The sequence below is a fragment of the Bidens hawaiensis genome, unplaced genomic scaffold, assembly GCF_021521415.1.
Source record: "Bidens hawaiensis isolate Kalapana, Puna unplaced genomic scaffold, B.hawaiensis_p1.1 tig00044970_1, whole genome shotgun sequence".
Lineage (NCBI taxonomy): Eukaryota > Viridiplantae > Streptophyta > Magnoliopsida > Asterales > Asteraceae > Bidens > Bidens hawaiensis.
The window spans coordinates 46,765-63,501 of record NW_027498003.1 but is presented as its reverse complement, the minus strand read 5'-3'; the positions used below and the strand labels follow the sequence as shown (position 1 = coordinate 63,501).

Sequence of the window (16,737 nt, the reverse complement as noted above, 5' to 3'; positions counted from 1 at the left end):
TTTGGTGAGTTGGATTACAACCCAAGAAAGATGAAATAATGTAGTTGACATGAGATCCCAAGATTCAGGTTAGCTTGGATAAACAACTAATATAATCTAGGGGAAAAGTGAGTGTGTGTGTGGGGGGGGGGGGGGGGGTTACTATGAGGGAGTACCCAAAAAGTGACACTGATGTGAGGATAGACATAATATCATTAGTTGTAAGTGTAAATCAGGCTAGCCATGGTGCTTTTAATAATTCATGGAATCACCTAGTAAGAGGAAATATGGTCGCTTTGATTGGAATTATGTCTTGCAATTCCTAGAGTTCTTGCGGAACTGGGCAGGTGTATCATGACCATAATGGACACGAAAAGAGGAATTGACCAAGTTAAAGTAAATTTTGTGTGAACGTGTATTTTTCTAATTTATAAGAACAACTTTTAGTTCAAAACATCAAGTTCTAATGGCAACTAGTAAACTTAAAAGGGAATGTTCAAAGGATAACACTACCTATCATATGCTAGACCAAATAATTTAAATTGATTCATGACAATGATGTCTTATGTTCAGTCTTCATTATAAATTTTATTATGATTAATACTATTATTTTATATGTTTGTGTTATATGTCAGAGCTTCGTAACTAATTAAACTATGTTAAAAATGGAGCTCATAATGAGATTTCGATACTTTAGGTTGTGCGTTTGACATACACAATTACGAAAACTAAAGCAAAACGGAAAGTAAAAAATGTGGACTTGTCTCACGCATAAGGTGTAGAGAAATTTAGGGTTATTTATCAGGAGGATCATCCCTTAAATATAAACCGAAGTAACTACATTATTCAATTATTTAACTAAAGTTCTAATACATTATCTTTCTATCTTAAACGGGTATACAATGCATCATACCTTATTGATGGACTCAAATTCATATTTAACTAAAATTAACTACAATATACTTCGAAAAAATTAAAAAGTTACATTTCCCTTACCATTTATACTTTGGAGATATTACATAATTTCATGAAAAGTTACTTGCTATCGGTATAATTCAAAGATGAAGTCACCACAGTCATAACTTTCGATAATATCGTCAAACTCATAGTCATATGTACTACATGTAGATGAAAACAATGGTGACAATACCAGGTTCTCACAGTTAAATCCAGATGACATCATCAACATAGGTTCTGATGAAACTTGTGAGAGTCCCACAATTGAATCCCATGGAGTATCATGATCCAATGAGAAAACTTGTTCCTGCTTTAAACTTAAAGATGGAAAATCGTTCTTATGTGTGTCATTCATTGATTGGAAACAATTACCAAACTTATGGTTCTCCATAAGGGTATTTGTTTCAAAGTTAATAAGGATCGAGTTATCCTTAGGGTTTGGAGCTTCAAAAATGACCTGGGTAGCACTTTGTAAATTATTGCAAGTATGGAAGCCATCGTATGTGATCTTGTACTTAGATGGTTTGTCATTGGTTTTCTGGACTTGTTTAGTTGCTTGGCACCCTTGTTCAAGTTTATGACTGCACCTATAATAGTTCCTGTGCAACGTAGAAAAACATATTTCTTATCTGTAATGGTAAAACATAATAAATTCGAACCTAGTTGAGTCTTTGATAGATTTTAGTTTGAAAAAAAGAACACGATTGCACTTGCTATGATATTCAAGTCAAATCCTTATGTTCTACCTTTGATGCTTTGAGTTGAGAATCGTTTTTTGACCATACTTTCTCCAAGCATATCCATCATCAGTCAAAAGTAGAGACAACTTTTGTAATCGTTGAAACGTTTTTTCTGCAACCAAAAAGTAATTATTAACAACTTAGTGTTTTTGTGTGTGTGTGTGTAATATGCATATGACATGTTTACATATATATTATATGGTTGACAGCTGTTTAATTGACGAAGACAAGATATGAAAATACAAAATCATATGCAACTTAGATCAATACCATCAACATCACATCGTATACATGTATTTTAAGGATGGTATGATCGATTTATGCTAGTTAAAATATTATGCAGAATAAATCATACCTTCTTTTGTAACATCCTCTTTTTGTTTTTGCAGGTTTCATAGTCTTGACGTCTGTACCAAAAACTTGTGACTTGTGATCCTCAAAGCGGTTTGAAGATCTAACATCATTATTTGGATCATGAAGAATCCCGTAAAGATGAGTAGAGCTAAAGATGGAATGGGTGTGATTAGACATCCCTGAGATCTGTATCACTGTATTGTTTACTGGTTTGATATCAGATTCACTTTTTTTCTACTAATAGAACATTTCTAGAAGCTTATTGGCTAAAACTTTTGAAATGCTTTGATGCTATTGCTTGGTAAACTTTTCGGCTATATGCTATTAATTGTTTGTGTGAGATCTATATAGCACACCTTTATCGATAATATAGCAAAATATGATGTGTATATTTGTTTAAAATAAGAAAATGTGTGTTTATTTCTATTTTTTGAAACAGGCTAGTGGCAAAGAAATTCTAAACAAATTAGGAGAGTAAGATCCACGACCACGCGCTAAACTAGATTAGTTAAGATAGGTGAAGACTACTATGCTGTTACACGAGCATAGCTGCGAGTGGGTAAGAGTGAGTGACGTCATGCTGATGTTTCTTTATGACGCAATCATATAAAATGTCATTTGGATGAAATGAAATTAATGTATAATCTAATAAAAGTATATTTATCTTGGTTTATGTTTCATTATTCTAGATGGATTAAAAGATTAATATTGTGACAATATCTTTAATGAAAGTTGATTTTATATTTAATTTTTCTAGATGGATGAAGTTCCTCGTTTAGAAAAAAGAAAACAGAAAAAAAAAAGATTAATATTGTACTAAAATTTTAGTTAAATGAAAGGACCATAATTCATCCATAGTTTAAATGGTGATTAATGGTCTCTCTTTTAAAAACAAAGGGTTCCTAGCTTTCCAAATCCATCATACAGTGGAATAAATTAATAACGTCTTCATTTTTGACATAAATTGAAAATCCGACCTGTAATGTGGTGATGATAAAGAGAGGTCGCTCCAATAATAATCCAACTCCAGATAGAGATGCCGACACCTATCGAAAGATTTGGGGAGAGAAGAACCTGATTCCGGATCATTCTCCAACAAATCAACTTATTTATAGATGCTCTAAGTTCTACCATTTAAAATTACAATCATGATCTCCCGCTCTCTCCCTAACCTTATAGCTTCAACCGAAACATCCCGAGGCATCCCCTTTTGGCCCTTTTCATTTCCAGTAATATTCTGAATCAGAAAACTTAAATTCCCCAAATATGCAAAAGCTTTGAGCTCCAAAACCCCTCTCCCCAAATATGAAAACTTAAATTCACTTTTCCAACTCCACATATGTCGAACTACCAAAGCCATGTCATCTTCTTATGACAACTATTCTATTTATGTTGCAATCATAAATGGATTTTTGTCATCTTCTATATATTAGTTAAGTTCAATTTTAAATATCAATGGGTTTTTAGCCTAGAGGTAATAAGGTGTTGGGTAGAGATGCATCTCCCTAGATGATGGGCTTAAGTCTCATGACGAACATAAATGTGTGGTTTTAAGAGCAGTATTAGACACTGTCGGCCCTACTTCATTGATGACCCAAGCAATGGCTTGAGGCCACAATTATATTAAGGCCCCCATATTGTATAACAAAATTATTAATATACATTGTATTATTGTTAATTAATAATATGAAGATGAGCTATATATTTGCTAAAAAGAAACCGAAGACTTAAGGCATAAAAGTTGGACACCATCAATCAATTGGACGTGGCATATGGTTTTATGAAATTATCTCTAACGTCTTCAAAATTCCAATCGTCAATCTTGGAAACCGACAATGACCAAATTGCCATTTTTTTATATGACTGAGATTGTATTTCTTGCTCTTGTGATTTGCGAACAATATTATGTGTAGCGTGTTTTGGTCATTTTTGAACTTCCGACTGCGATTTGAATTTGTATTTTGCATTTATTTTTATTTTCGGTTTGCCGATTGTAATGTATTTATACTTAATATGAGTCATCAAGTGACCGAGGTCTGCATGTGTTCTTTTGAATTTTGGATTTATGCTTCGATTTGGATGTGCGTAATTTAGATATCACTGGATTTGATGTTAGTAGTTACTCGTTAGTTTATTACTTTATAATATGTTAACTTACCAATTTACACTACAAACTTTGCCTATGTTATGATTCGTTCGAATCGTTAAAGTTAGAAATGCAAATTTTATGTACGCATTTTTTTTATCACAAACGCAACATATAAGTTTTTTTTAAAAAAAAGTTAACTTCGCTAATGTCGGTCCCAAGCCTGGGTAAAGAAGAAGGGTTTATATGACCTTTTTTTTATAAGGGCCCCCAACTTTATATTTAGCTTGAGGTCTCCGAAAACCTTGGGCCGCCACTGGTATTAGATAGTGTATAATGTTATTGGTCTTTTGGTCCATTGACATGTGGATAATGGTTAAGATTTTGGACATTTGAGGCTCACGGGAGTTTTCTCACAGTGATAAATTTGTTCATTGATAGTGCTCTTGTATAAGAAGAGAGGCTTAGAGCATCAAAATCTGTATAAATTGTTGATATCTCATCTTAGAAAAACTTACACATACAGGTATTGAAGGTAGTTTTAAACGTTGTTAAATTAAATAAAGATAACATTGTGTATGAGTATCTTCTTCCAAAAAGGGTTAAGTTTAGATAGGGACGAGATTACCAAATATGTCTAGTTTTAGATAATAATTAAATGGTAACCTAAAGACAAATCAGCCGCCAGCTTGATTATTTAACCTCATTTTAGAAAGTCTATGTCTTTTGACAAATAAAATGGCCACTACCACCCATGTACTTATTCTAGTGATGACGAAATATATGCATAAAGTTTAAAAATTAGAAAAAACAAACTTCATTTAAGGTTGTGCAAAGGGGCGAACCCGGACCATGACTGAAAACAATGAAAAATTAAACCCGATGATCGGACCATTATGGTGTGGATTCATCATGGTTATTGAAGAGATTACATAGGAAATAGCCCAAATGAGGCCCAAGGAAGCAAGTCCAGCCCAAAGCTCCCCAAGAACAAAAAGACAAGTCAACTGCTGACATGTCAGTTAGTCAGAAGCATCAAGGCAGAGTGACGCCCGCCTGAGGCAAAGGAGAAGCATCCAGCGGATAAAGGAGTGAAGCATACTCAAGTCAAGGGACAATAAAAGGACCGCTGGATAATAGAAAGTGTTACCAGATAACGGTCAAGGGACAAAGATTCCCTTTGAACCATATATGTATAGGGATTTGTATATTGTCAAAGGCATGTAAACGAAACCTGGAGGCACTCTCTCTTTAATATCAATCAATCATCTCTCTGAATTCTCACAAGAAACTTCTTATTATTCATCACCCACAAACATTGTCTAACAATACTAGGCTAGATTCATTTGAGGTTTCTACATTGGCGCCATCCGTGGGACCCTGCAACCAGGAAATCCCACACTACGGTTTCGGAGAAGATGGTCGATCCAAGTCCAGAACAGAGCATCCCGGGGGGATCCCGACTTACGACAGTAAACGGGCACGAATCCACCGTCACCGAGACAAACGAAGAAGCAGACCTGCTAAATACACGCGAAATGGACGGGTCGGTCCTCATAGAGGATGAGACGGAGAAAGAAGATTTAGAGAGGAGGTGGAGAAGGGCCAAGCCTCCAGTGAAAAATGGGAGATAACTCCAGAGTTCATACGAACTCACAGGGATGCGCTCCGAGCCTGCCTGGACGAACAAGAAAAGGAAGAGAAGCTTGCAGCCGTCAAGACGCGCTTGTCATTCGACACCCCAAAATCTAAAAACGACGAAGAACCCGAGAAAGAAATCAGTAAAGACCTCGGGGTTCTTCTGGAGTCGCTAGTAACCTTTCTGTCCTCTGTCGAAGGCAAGGAAAGATCTACACAGAGTACCCTAGATACTCCTTATCGACCTTCGGATACCTCCGACGTGTCGAAGTTCACTCGACGCATAGCCGAGGCCACCTTGCCTCCAAAGCTCCGGTATCCCTCCACAGTAGACAAATATGACGGAACACAAGACCCGAAAGATCACCTTCACGCTTTCCGAGGTGCAGGGATGGTCAGTGGATGGACCATGCCCTCTTGGTGCCTAATGTTTCCCCAAACCTTGACAGGGGGAGCAAGGGTATGGTTCGATAGTCTAGAACCTGGAAGCATAGATAGCTACGAAGAACTGAGAGGAAAGTTCTTGCGAAATTTCAGTCAGCAGAGAAAACCCATGAAAAACCCCAATGAGATCCTGCATATCCGGAGGAAAGACGAAGAAAAAATAGAACAATTCATGGACCGGTACGTGACGGAAAGCATGAACATCAAAGGCATCCCGGAGGTCATGAAAATTAGCATATTCATAAACGGGGTAATATTCTCTCAACTCACAGAGAAACTAGGGGAGGATTTTCCCGCCACTTTCGACCAACTGATGGATCGAGTTAGAGCCTTCGTCAGGGGAAAAGACACGGGGTCCAATCTGCGAGAATGGGAGACATAGAAGGGGCCTCCCAAGCCTTTGGGGGGAATGAACCTGGGAAGTGCAAGTCCCGGTAAAAAACAAATACCTTTCGATAGAGCCCGTTTCACGCCATACCGACCTCAGGGACATCACGCAGGGTACATAACCTCGACGACATACCACCCTCCCTGATTTCCCAGTATCCGACCCGAGGGAGGGAGATACCGACCTCCCTTCGGAGGGAAGGTAAGCCCAGAAGGGGGGGATGTGTTGGTGGCAGATAAGGCTAAATATCCCGCCAGAACCCCAGGTCCATTTAAACAAGCATACAAGTCTAACCCCTCCGGGTATTGCAATTATCACAAAAGCCCGGGCACACCACTGAAAGTTGTGTCCAGCTAAAAAGGTTATGGGAAGCGGCTCTAAAAACGGGACAGTTACCACCCCTGACCATAGAATCAGCACCCAGGGTTAAAGATGAAGAGGAGGATAGAAACTTTGTAGACATGATAAGGAGAAGAGACGAGAAGGAGGGAGAGCCCTTCGAAGGGCGACCCCTCAAAGCTGTGGGGAAAGAATTCCAGCCGATAAATACGGAGTGGATGAAAGTAGAGGTCCATTTCCCGGGCATAACCGAGAGTGAAGCCAGGGAAATGCCACTGAACATATCGGCTAGCGTCGCCGTCTGGGGAGAGAGCGTGGTTCTTGGGTCGAAGAATTACCACACGTCTTATGGGCCCGTCGAACCATGCCGAAGGTCAGCCATAGGGAAACACCCTTTAGCTTGACCTATGACACCGAAGAGATGATACCCGTGGAGATAAATATCCTCACACATCGGACACGTCTGAGTGAGGAAGAGAATGAAGGGGATCTTAGGCTAATTTTGAATTTCGCCGAGGAAAGAAGGGAGGCAGCAGCCCGGCGAGAAGTTGAATACAAGAAGACAATGGAGAAGTATTACAATGCGAAAGTGAGGGAAGTGAGATTTAAGGTGGGAGATCTGGTACTGCGAGAAAATGAGGCCAGTCGACAAGAAAATCAGGGGAAATTAGGACCTCGATGGGAGGGACCCTATCAAATCATTTGGGCTGGAGAGAAGGGAGCCTACAAGCTGGCATACAATACGGGAGAAGAAGTACCCCGTACATGGAATGCCATGCAACTGAGAAAATACTATGCTTGAGCCCCTCAGGCAAGGGAGAGAAGAAAGGAGAAAATGCAAAGAGCTTCCCGATAGTGTTTTGTGATATCTGACGGCACTCCTTCAGGTGACTACGTCACATTCTAATAATCACCTCTCCGAGAGGGACTCCATGTAATAGGGCGTTGATGTCTTGTCTTTTTGTAATCAATCTACGCAACGCGACTTAATGTCTAACATATGAAATTAAAAGTTCCTTATGGTTTCACTGGGAAACTTAACTATTTAACTAATGATTCCGTCTCCGAGACAATTGTTAAACAAAACTTAGCTAACACCCCTCCATCATGAAAGGATGGGAGGGAGGCCTCGCTGATAGGCTACACGGTTAACCAAAAAACTTGCTAAAGTGAAACCCAATGATCAAATAGTCCTAAACCCCCAAGCGAGATTAAAAACATAAGCCAAATATAACTTTAAATATAGCACGTTTCGAACGATTAAAACTACCAAACCACCTCAGTGGCAAACAAAGTCCAGCCCCTAAAGGGGGGAAATATCGGTTACATCAAAAAGCACAAGGCCCCTAGGGGGCTAACACATACTAGCGTTTTTACGAATGACAAGTAAACGAAAACAGCAAAAGGAATGAGAGTTTGTCAAAAGTCCTAATGATCCAAGTAGGTCCATGATCATCCTTGGGGAGAGGGAGTGAGAGGGTCCACCACCAAGGACATGGCCCGAATCTCCTCCATCGATATGTCAGGGACGGCTGAAAGCTGCTCCAGAAATGGAGGCTCATAAGCAACGTAAGTACCAAAAGCCGCCTCAGCCTCCGCCTCCATGGTCTCGAAATAGGTGGGTGTTTCAGCAAGGGGAATGCCCTGAGCTTGGAACTCATAACCTTCTCTTAAACCACTTTGATAACCTGAAGAAAAAACAGCACAAGTCATAGCATCCCTAACCAAACAATTCTCATGGCAGGACCGAGCCCGAACAAAAACCAACTTGAACCCTTCAGACACCATCCATGCTCGGTCAGCCTGGGCACTCTTGAAAGCTTGCTCCATTTTGTCATACTTCTCCTGAAGTTCCACGATCAACCCGTCCTTGTGAGCCTCCATCTTGTCATATTTCTCCTGGAATTCCCCTATCAACCGGTCTTTGTGAACACGATTCGCGTCAACCTCACTCTTCAGCCTCTCGTTCTCTTCACACATCTTCTTAAAACTAGCTTCCAACTGTCAACAAAGATACCAACATACAAATAAGTCCTATAGACCAATGCAAAGAAACAAGAAAAGAGGAAGAGAATAGTACCTCCAAAACCTTATCATGCTCAATTCGGGCTTTCGATAGCTCCATACCCAACCGGGCGGCCTCGTCCTGAGCCTTCTTTAAATCCGCCTTCAAGCCGGGCATCCCTAGAGACTCCTCTTGAGCCAGAAGAACTTGCTGTCTCAAACGTTGAATCTTCCCGTGATTTTTCTCATTCAACTGCTCAAGCTTGTAAATTTCATCTTTCAGTTGTTGCAACGTCTGGCCATCGTCAATGACGGTTTGACAAGCAGCTACCCCAAGTGCCAGAGCTCTATAAAGGTGGGTCCCGAAATCACCAATCAAGCGGTCCCGATCCAAAGCTCGAATATTAGCCGAATCAACAGGAGGAATGACACAGGAAAGGAAGTCATGCGCTTGCAGAGGCGTCATGACAGATGCCCCAATCTTCAAACCCCATGGGGGAACAAACACGAGATCGTTATCCGGCTCCTCCGTATTTAGAACAGGTGAACTCTGAGGGGCGGGTCCAGATCCTTCATGATGACTACCAGGGGAATCGAACTGAGCCTGATCGGATCCCACAGATGCATGCATATTGGCAGGAGTGACCACGGGAAACTCGAAATCATCGTCTAAGTGGACAGGCTCGACAGAAGAGGTCGCCAGATGGGATAAAGACGATTGACCCAGATAAGGCCGTTTTGAACTCCTTAAGCGGTGCTTCAAAGAGGCTCCATAAACGTTGGCCAAAGCCTTCTTCCGTTTGGGGGTTTCTAATGCATCAATATTGATAACTGGAGCAGGATGACTTGAGGAAGCAGACTCAGTCTCCGAGCTAGCTGGAGGAGTTACGGGAACCGACACAAAGGAAGCAGCCTTCAGGGGACCCTTCAACAAAGCCTCTTTTAGACTCATTTCTGCATAAAGGAGGTAACAAGTTAGAAATACCAAAATGACAAATAAGCAAGCATAAGAAAAAACAAGAGGTCAGAAACCTCAGTCGCCGTCAAATATGGCCGGACGAGTAGACATATCTGACCATATCGGGCTCAATCCAGCCATACATAACAAGGGTTCAGGATAAGTCATGGATTCAGTGGGGTTGCTAATCAACAATCTGTATAAGTCATCTTGAGGCATCGGAGGTCGAGGAGGCGTATCATGAATGAGAGAATCCGTAACTCGGCGATTACGAAATCCTAGAGCAAAATTAAGGGACACAAAGAAAAAACTATTCTTCCATTCCTTGGGACTGAACCCCGTAGGCATCTTTGAATAACATGAGGGATATTTGTTCACTGGACGGCGTTCAAAGGTGAACCAATCGCCGTCCACCTTCAAACGGTAAAACCGACGAAACAGAGGTACAGTCGCAAAACCCTCCATAGCCCGGCATGCCATTTCAAAGTGGGTCACACGCAAAAAAACTAAGGGGTGAACCTGATCGAATCTTAACTTATGAAATTTCAACAAAGCTAACTTAAATTCCGTCAAAGGGTAGCGAACATTAGCACATTCTAGGGTTTTGGTGTACAAAGTAAGCAACTCAGGATGACTAAGAGCCGTCTCATGGGGTTTAGGTAAAACAGGTGACAAAGACAAAGGTATCTGGTAACGAGCACATATCTGAAGCATCTGATCCTGGGTTAAGATAGAGGTTATCGAAGACAAACCTTCGCGGCTCATAGCGAAGGAGAATAGATAAGATCAAAGAACAAGAACACTAACCTGATCGAAGAGGGAAAACCAAATGGGAAAGGAAAGGTCGCCGGGATAATGTGAGAGAGAAAGGTAAAATGAGGCTAGTGATTTATGAGATGTGATACCAAGCAGCAGGATATTAATCACTGCGTGAAAAAGAGTGCAGTTCAAAATCCACCACACATTTTTACCGCCTTCATAATTAACCAGGTTGGGCAGGTGATCACCACACATTTACAAGAGGCCCATCACATACAAATCAATAACTCAAGGGCCCAATGAATACCAAGACCAAGAGAGGAGGAAATTATGGGTTGATAATCAAGTCTATTGCTCATGCCATAAATAACATGAGTAATAGACTAGGGGACTTGAAGAGATTACATGGGAAATAGCCCAAATGAGGCCCAAGGAAGCAAGCCCAGCCCAAAGCTCCCCAAGAACAAAAAGACAAGTCAACTGCTGACATGTCAGTTAGTCAGAAGCATCAAGGCAGAGTGACGCCCGCCTGAGGAAAAGGAGAAGCATCCATCTTTATGAAGCCTACTCAAGTCAAGGGACAATGAAAGGACCGCTGGATAATAGAAAGTGTTACCAGATAACGGTCAAGGGACAAAGATTCCCTTTGAACCATATATGTATAGGGATTTGTATATTGTCAAAGGCATGTGAACGAAACCTGGAGGCACTCTCTCTTTAATATCAATCAATCATCTCTCTGAATTCTCACAAGAAACTTCTTATTATTCATCACCCACAAACATTGTTTTGCTACGTTGGGTCACTTGAGGCGGGCGTCGGGCCGAAAAAGTTGTTTTGCTAAATCTACAATGAATTTAAAGCAAACTAATAAGTACTGATATATCAATTCATAGTGCCGATATCTACACATATGTACATACTAATATGAACATCCAAGTTCTTCAAATGCAAATCCTAGTTTACACATAGACATACAAGTTTTTGAAGCTCTTGAAAAATGTAAAACCATGGCACTATGGTAGTATAACCCCCCCCCCCCCAAAAAAACACACACACACACACACAATAAAACTAGCTTATTTATATTATTGTTCTTTGGTTAGTCAAGTTTGGTTGGTTTTCGCATCAGATTTGGCCCGAAACCAAATTGTCAACAAGAAGCAAAAAAAAGGAAAGACCGAAGACCAACGATACTATAGTAAATTTGGGTTAGTCTCACTCATGTCAAGGTAGGTTCCTCGTCTCCTTGATTTTCTTGAATCGACATGCGAAACGCTCACGCCTAACTTCATATTTAAGTATCTAACTAAAACTCAAATATACTACCTCCGTATCTTAGTTGAAGACTACAACATCCACGCTTCAAAAACTATCTTAAAATCAAGTTTAATCGTATTTATTTATCATTACATTTCATAAAAGAATATTACATACATATTACATTATGTAGTTACCACAATCCAAAAAGGAAATCACCGTAGTCATGGCTTTCAGTCATGTCGTCGATCTCATAACCATGTGTACTACATGTAGACGGAAATACCTCTGACGAAACCATGCCATCGCAATCATATGCACATGTTATCATAGACATGGGTTCTAATGGAAATCGTGAGAGTTCCAAGATCGGATCCCACGAGGTATGATGATCAAGTGAAGAAACTTGTTCTTGTTTTAAATGACCTAAAGATTGAAACCCCTCCTTAGGTATATGTTTGATTGATGGGAAATAAGTGCCAACTTTATTTGTCTCCATAATTGTATTTGTGCCAAAACTAATAAGGGTTGAATTATCATTGGGATGTAGATCTTCCACAGTGATTTGAGGAGCTCTTTGTGATATGTTGCAAGTATGAAGTCCAATGTATGTTATCTTGTACGTTGATAGCTTGTTATCGGTCTTTTGAACTTGTTTGGTTGCTTGGCACCCTTGTTCCAACTTATGACTACACCTATAATAGTTCCTGCATATTATAATAAGTATTTCTCATCCGTAATAGTAAAACTTTATTAATCTAATCAACCGTGAATCTTTGTTAAGAGTTTATTATGAAAAGAAAATGATTAGTACAACATTAATTTCTTATGTTGAATTCATAAGTACTACCTTTGGTGTTTTGAGTTGAGGATAGCTTTTTGACCGTACTTTCTCCAAGTATATCCGTCATCAACTAAATTAGAAGTTATCTTTGTAATCATCGAAGTGTTCTTTCTACATAAGCCCAAACAAAGTATTTATTAGCAACTTACTACACACACATAATATCTTGTCATATACAAATATATCATATGTTGAATTAGATAAATATAAGTTTATGAGAATACAATCTTATATCTTACATCGTATACACACATTAAGAATACCATTATGCATTTATCTAGTTAAAAACGGTGTAATTTATAACATACCTTCTAATGTAACATCCTCTTTTTGTTTTTTTAGGTTTCATAGTCTTGTAGCTTTCAGCGGAATCTTTTGGCTTCTGAGCACTCTAGCTGCTTTGAGATCTCACATCATTAGTTGGATAATGAGGAATCTCATTGAGGTTAGAAGATTGCAAGATTGAAAGGGTGTTATCAAACATCCCCAAGATCTGTAAAGTTACACCGTTAACTAATTTAAGATCAGATTCAATTTTTTCCGGCTGGCAGATCATTTCCCCAAGCTTATTCCTTAAGTTTTGACCTTTTGTAAGCTCATGAATGGCTTTGATCCTATTGGTTTGTAAACTTTCTTGCCAAGAGGAAAACTCCATACGATATTTGGTTTTGTGAGATCTAATTGCAAGTTAGCACACCCATCAATGATATAGGAAAAGGTAAATATATATTTCCATTATTAAACATTAATTAATGTATTTTTAAACAATCTAGAGACAATAATTCTAAAAAAGAATTGGAGAGTGAGTTCCACGGCCACGCGCTAAACTAATGTTATCCATATAGAATAAGACTAGTATTTTTATTACACGTGTATACATGCGAGTGGTTTAAAATTAGTGACGTCAAATCCATTTTTCTTATGACGTATGCATGAGTAAAATGACTACAGTAACCATTAGTTGTTTCAATATGTGCTTAAACAAACGGTTTGTTTTACGGGACAAAACTGTCCACATAACAAATTCTCGAGAGGTAACAAAATAATATTATCATATTTAATTAAATAAAAGATTGATAACATATGTTGTTTTTTTAACACACAGAACAAAGATTGGCTAATCCGGGGTAACTCAATAGTAAAAAAAGACGATTTTATACGTCTATGATCGCATATTGCAATATATAGCTAGCCCCTGCCTCTTGTTCCGCGGAAAATCCGTAACACCGTAAGCCCACTACGATAAAACCTAGTTGAGATCGAATTCAAACTTGAGACCATACGACTTCCATCCAAAATCTTTAATTCACTTCCCGTGTCATTGTCAGTTGTGCTAAAGTTCATTAGCAATAACATATATATGCCGTAAGAAATATATCTAAAGTATCTTTATTTTCTTTATATCTAGGGTGAAATTTCATTTTTGTTTTATAAACTTTTAAAACTAGTCGTGATAACACATTTGATGTTTGTTTCTTTACTTTTATTTTGATTAGCATTTCACTTATTCATTAAAAAAATATTTATATATAAATTTTAACCAATATGTTTTCTCTAATATTACCTCAAATTTGGAACATGAGATAGTCGAATGTTCATACCGGAGTGAAAACAATAAATTTATTATATAAGACAAACTAAATATCTCGAAGAAGTGTGAAATCTGAAAAAAATCTAAATAATAAGAAAATTAAATTATGTGGCGACTAACGACGATGGTGGATATAAGGCAATAGCGGTAGCGTAAAGAATAAAAAGACATGAATGTTGTAAGCGGTGACGACGACATATTTCAAGGACATAGATGCCATAAAAAGAGGAGGGACAACATATTATGACAACACGAGCTACAACTACGATGGCAAAAGAAAATTAAATGTCCCCAAACAGTCAAACACATACATAAATATATAATACAATCTACCCGAAGACAAGGAAAAGAAAGAAAACAAACATAATACATAAGTATAATGAAAAACATGCAAGTTCTAAAAAACACATAAGTATATATTATAATGTAAAGCATGAAAGTTCTAAAAAGCATAAGTATATAGTATGATGTAAAACTTGCATGTTATGAAACTAAATGTCCCTCTATAATAAGGCATATGCACTACTTCTCTATGAAACATTTTACTTATAAGACTACCCGCTATAGGGCGCTAATGGCTGAGGTGATGGGCGCAGAACACCGTAGTGGGGCGCGGTGGTTCCTTGGGCGCCGTTGTTTTGATTGTTCAAACGGCCGGCGCGCTTGGAGAGGTTTGGTGGGTCCCCCCCCCCCAACGTTCATTTTGAACGGCTAGTTTTTTTTTTTTTTTTTAAAGAAAACTAATTATTTTATTTATAAATACTAACTCATTTTATCATTTTATACTCAAACAAATACCAAATTACTATCAAATTTCATAACAAAAAACTCTCAACTCTCTACCATGAATCCTTTCTCAAATTTCACCGGCTCGAGCTCAAACCCAAACCCAAACCAGAACACGAGCTCGAGCTCAAACCCTAACCAAAACCCGAACACCAACCCAAACCCGTGGGATCCGTCTCAAAGGTGGTGGGCTAGTTTACTCGCAAACAACAATGACCCTACCAACCCTTACTTTGTCAACCATCATGTCACACGCAATGCCTCCAAACTTGCAATCATTTCCAAACGATATGTTTTATCGAATGCCAATGCCGTTTATGCCTCCGCCACCCCAAACCCAAACAATGCCAAACACCCCAAACCCAAACACCAGAAACCCAAACACCCGAAACCCAAGTTGTCGAAACCCAATTTCCCGAAACCCAAGGCGACGAACCCCAAGTTCATCGCAAGCGAAGCCATAAAAAGAAGGTTGTTGCCGATCAAACACCAACCGAAATGCACGACAGGAAAAAGTGGGAAGACGATGAGGAAGCGGCGTTGGCGCAAGCGTGGATCGACTCATCCGAAGACTCGGTGTTAGGTGACGGTAAACGCACCGCGATATTTTGGGCATAAATACGTGATAAGTTTTTTGAGATAATGGGTCGAGGTCGCTACCGCGGGGATGATGTAAGGCCCCGTTACCGGTGCCTCACTTTATCGTTGGATTTACTCATAAACACAGTTCTAAATATCAGAGTTAATTAAAACTTTCGCGGAATAATAAACTTCAAACCAATATATTACATATCCATCCTTTCTTGTCTTTAACGAACAGTCAAAACATTTAAACTTAAAACATTATCTTTTAAAACATCATAACATAACACTTCATTGAGATGCCAGTGTCTTCTAATCCATTCCATGTGCCTCCCCTCAAGCAAGTTGCCTCATTCGACTCACCTGCGTGCATACTAAAAGTCAGCTACGCTGTGTGAGTTCTAGTTAATCAAACGACATACAATACTTTCACATACTGACATATGCACTCGAAGGTACACACCTTCATATCTACTTACAAGCGTACGTACATTCGTACTTTCGTCCTTTCTTTCGTACCTACATAATACTTCCATTCGTACATATATGTTTTAAGAGCATTTCGCTCTATTAGCTTCGCCGACATTATTAGGGTCGGTTTCCTAAATTTGCCGATAGTATTAGGGTCGGTTCCCTTCATTCGCCGATACTATTAGGGTCGGTTCCCTTCATTCGCCGATACTATTAGGGTCGGTTCCCTTCATTAGCCGATACTATTAGGGTCGGTTCCCTGCATTCGTATTATTACAACATATCTGTCCTTTTCATACTTTCTTTGACAATACGTGCAATCTCCAAAGAGCGTTAACGTACCATCAACATATCGTGTATACATTATTCGTACATCATATGTATTCATACATACATAATTCATACATCATACATATCAATCATACCTTTAACTACCACTTGACGGCACATGCAATATCCGAAGATCGTTCACGCACTGTCAAGCAATCATCATTCAAATAATCATACAAGGCATACACTTACCACCTAAGGTAAGTGTATTAACTATCACATCGAGT

General features: G+C 39.1%; 2 pseudogenes across 2 annotated transcripts; both read right to left on the bottom strand.

The window, feature by feature from the left end:
* Window positions 1–986: 986 nt before the first annotated feature.
* On the bottom strand, window positions 987–3,390 carry LOC143595387 (uncharacterized; annotated as a pseudogene). Its single transcript, XR_013146515.1, has 3 exons — window positions 3,203–3,390; window positions 1,683–1,788; window positions 987–1,535 (listed from the first exon to the last, which is right to left on the bottom strand). The product of XR_013146515.1 is annotated as an uncharacterized LOC143595387 (transcript).
* An 8,322-nt stretch (window positions 3,391–11,712) lies between these two features.
* Window positions 11,713–13,443, bottom strand: LOC143595392 (putative WRKY transcription factor 70; annotated as a pseudogene). The gene is made up of 3 exons (XR_013146516.1): window positions 13,059–13,443; window positions 12,757–12,861; window positions 11,713–12,613 (listed from the first exon to the last, which is right to left on the bottom strand). The product of XR_013146516.1 is annotated as a putative WRKY transcription factor 70 (transcript).
* Window positions 13,444–16,737: the final 3,294 nt, after the last annotated feature.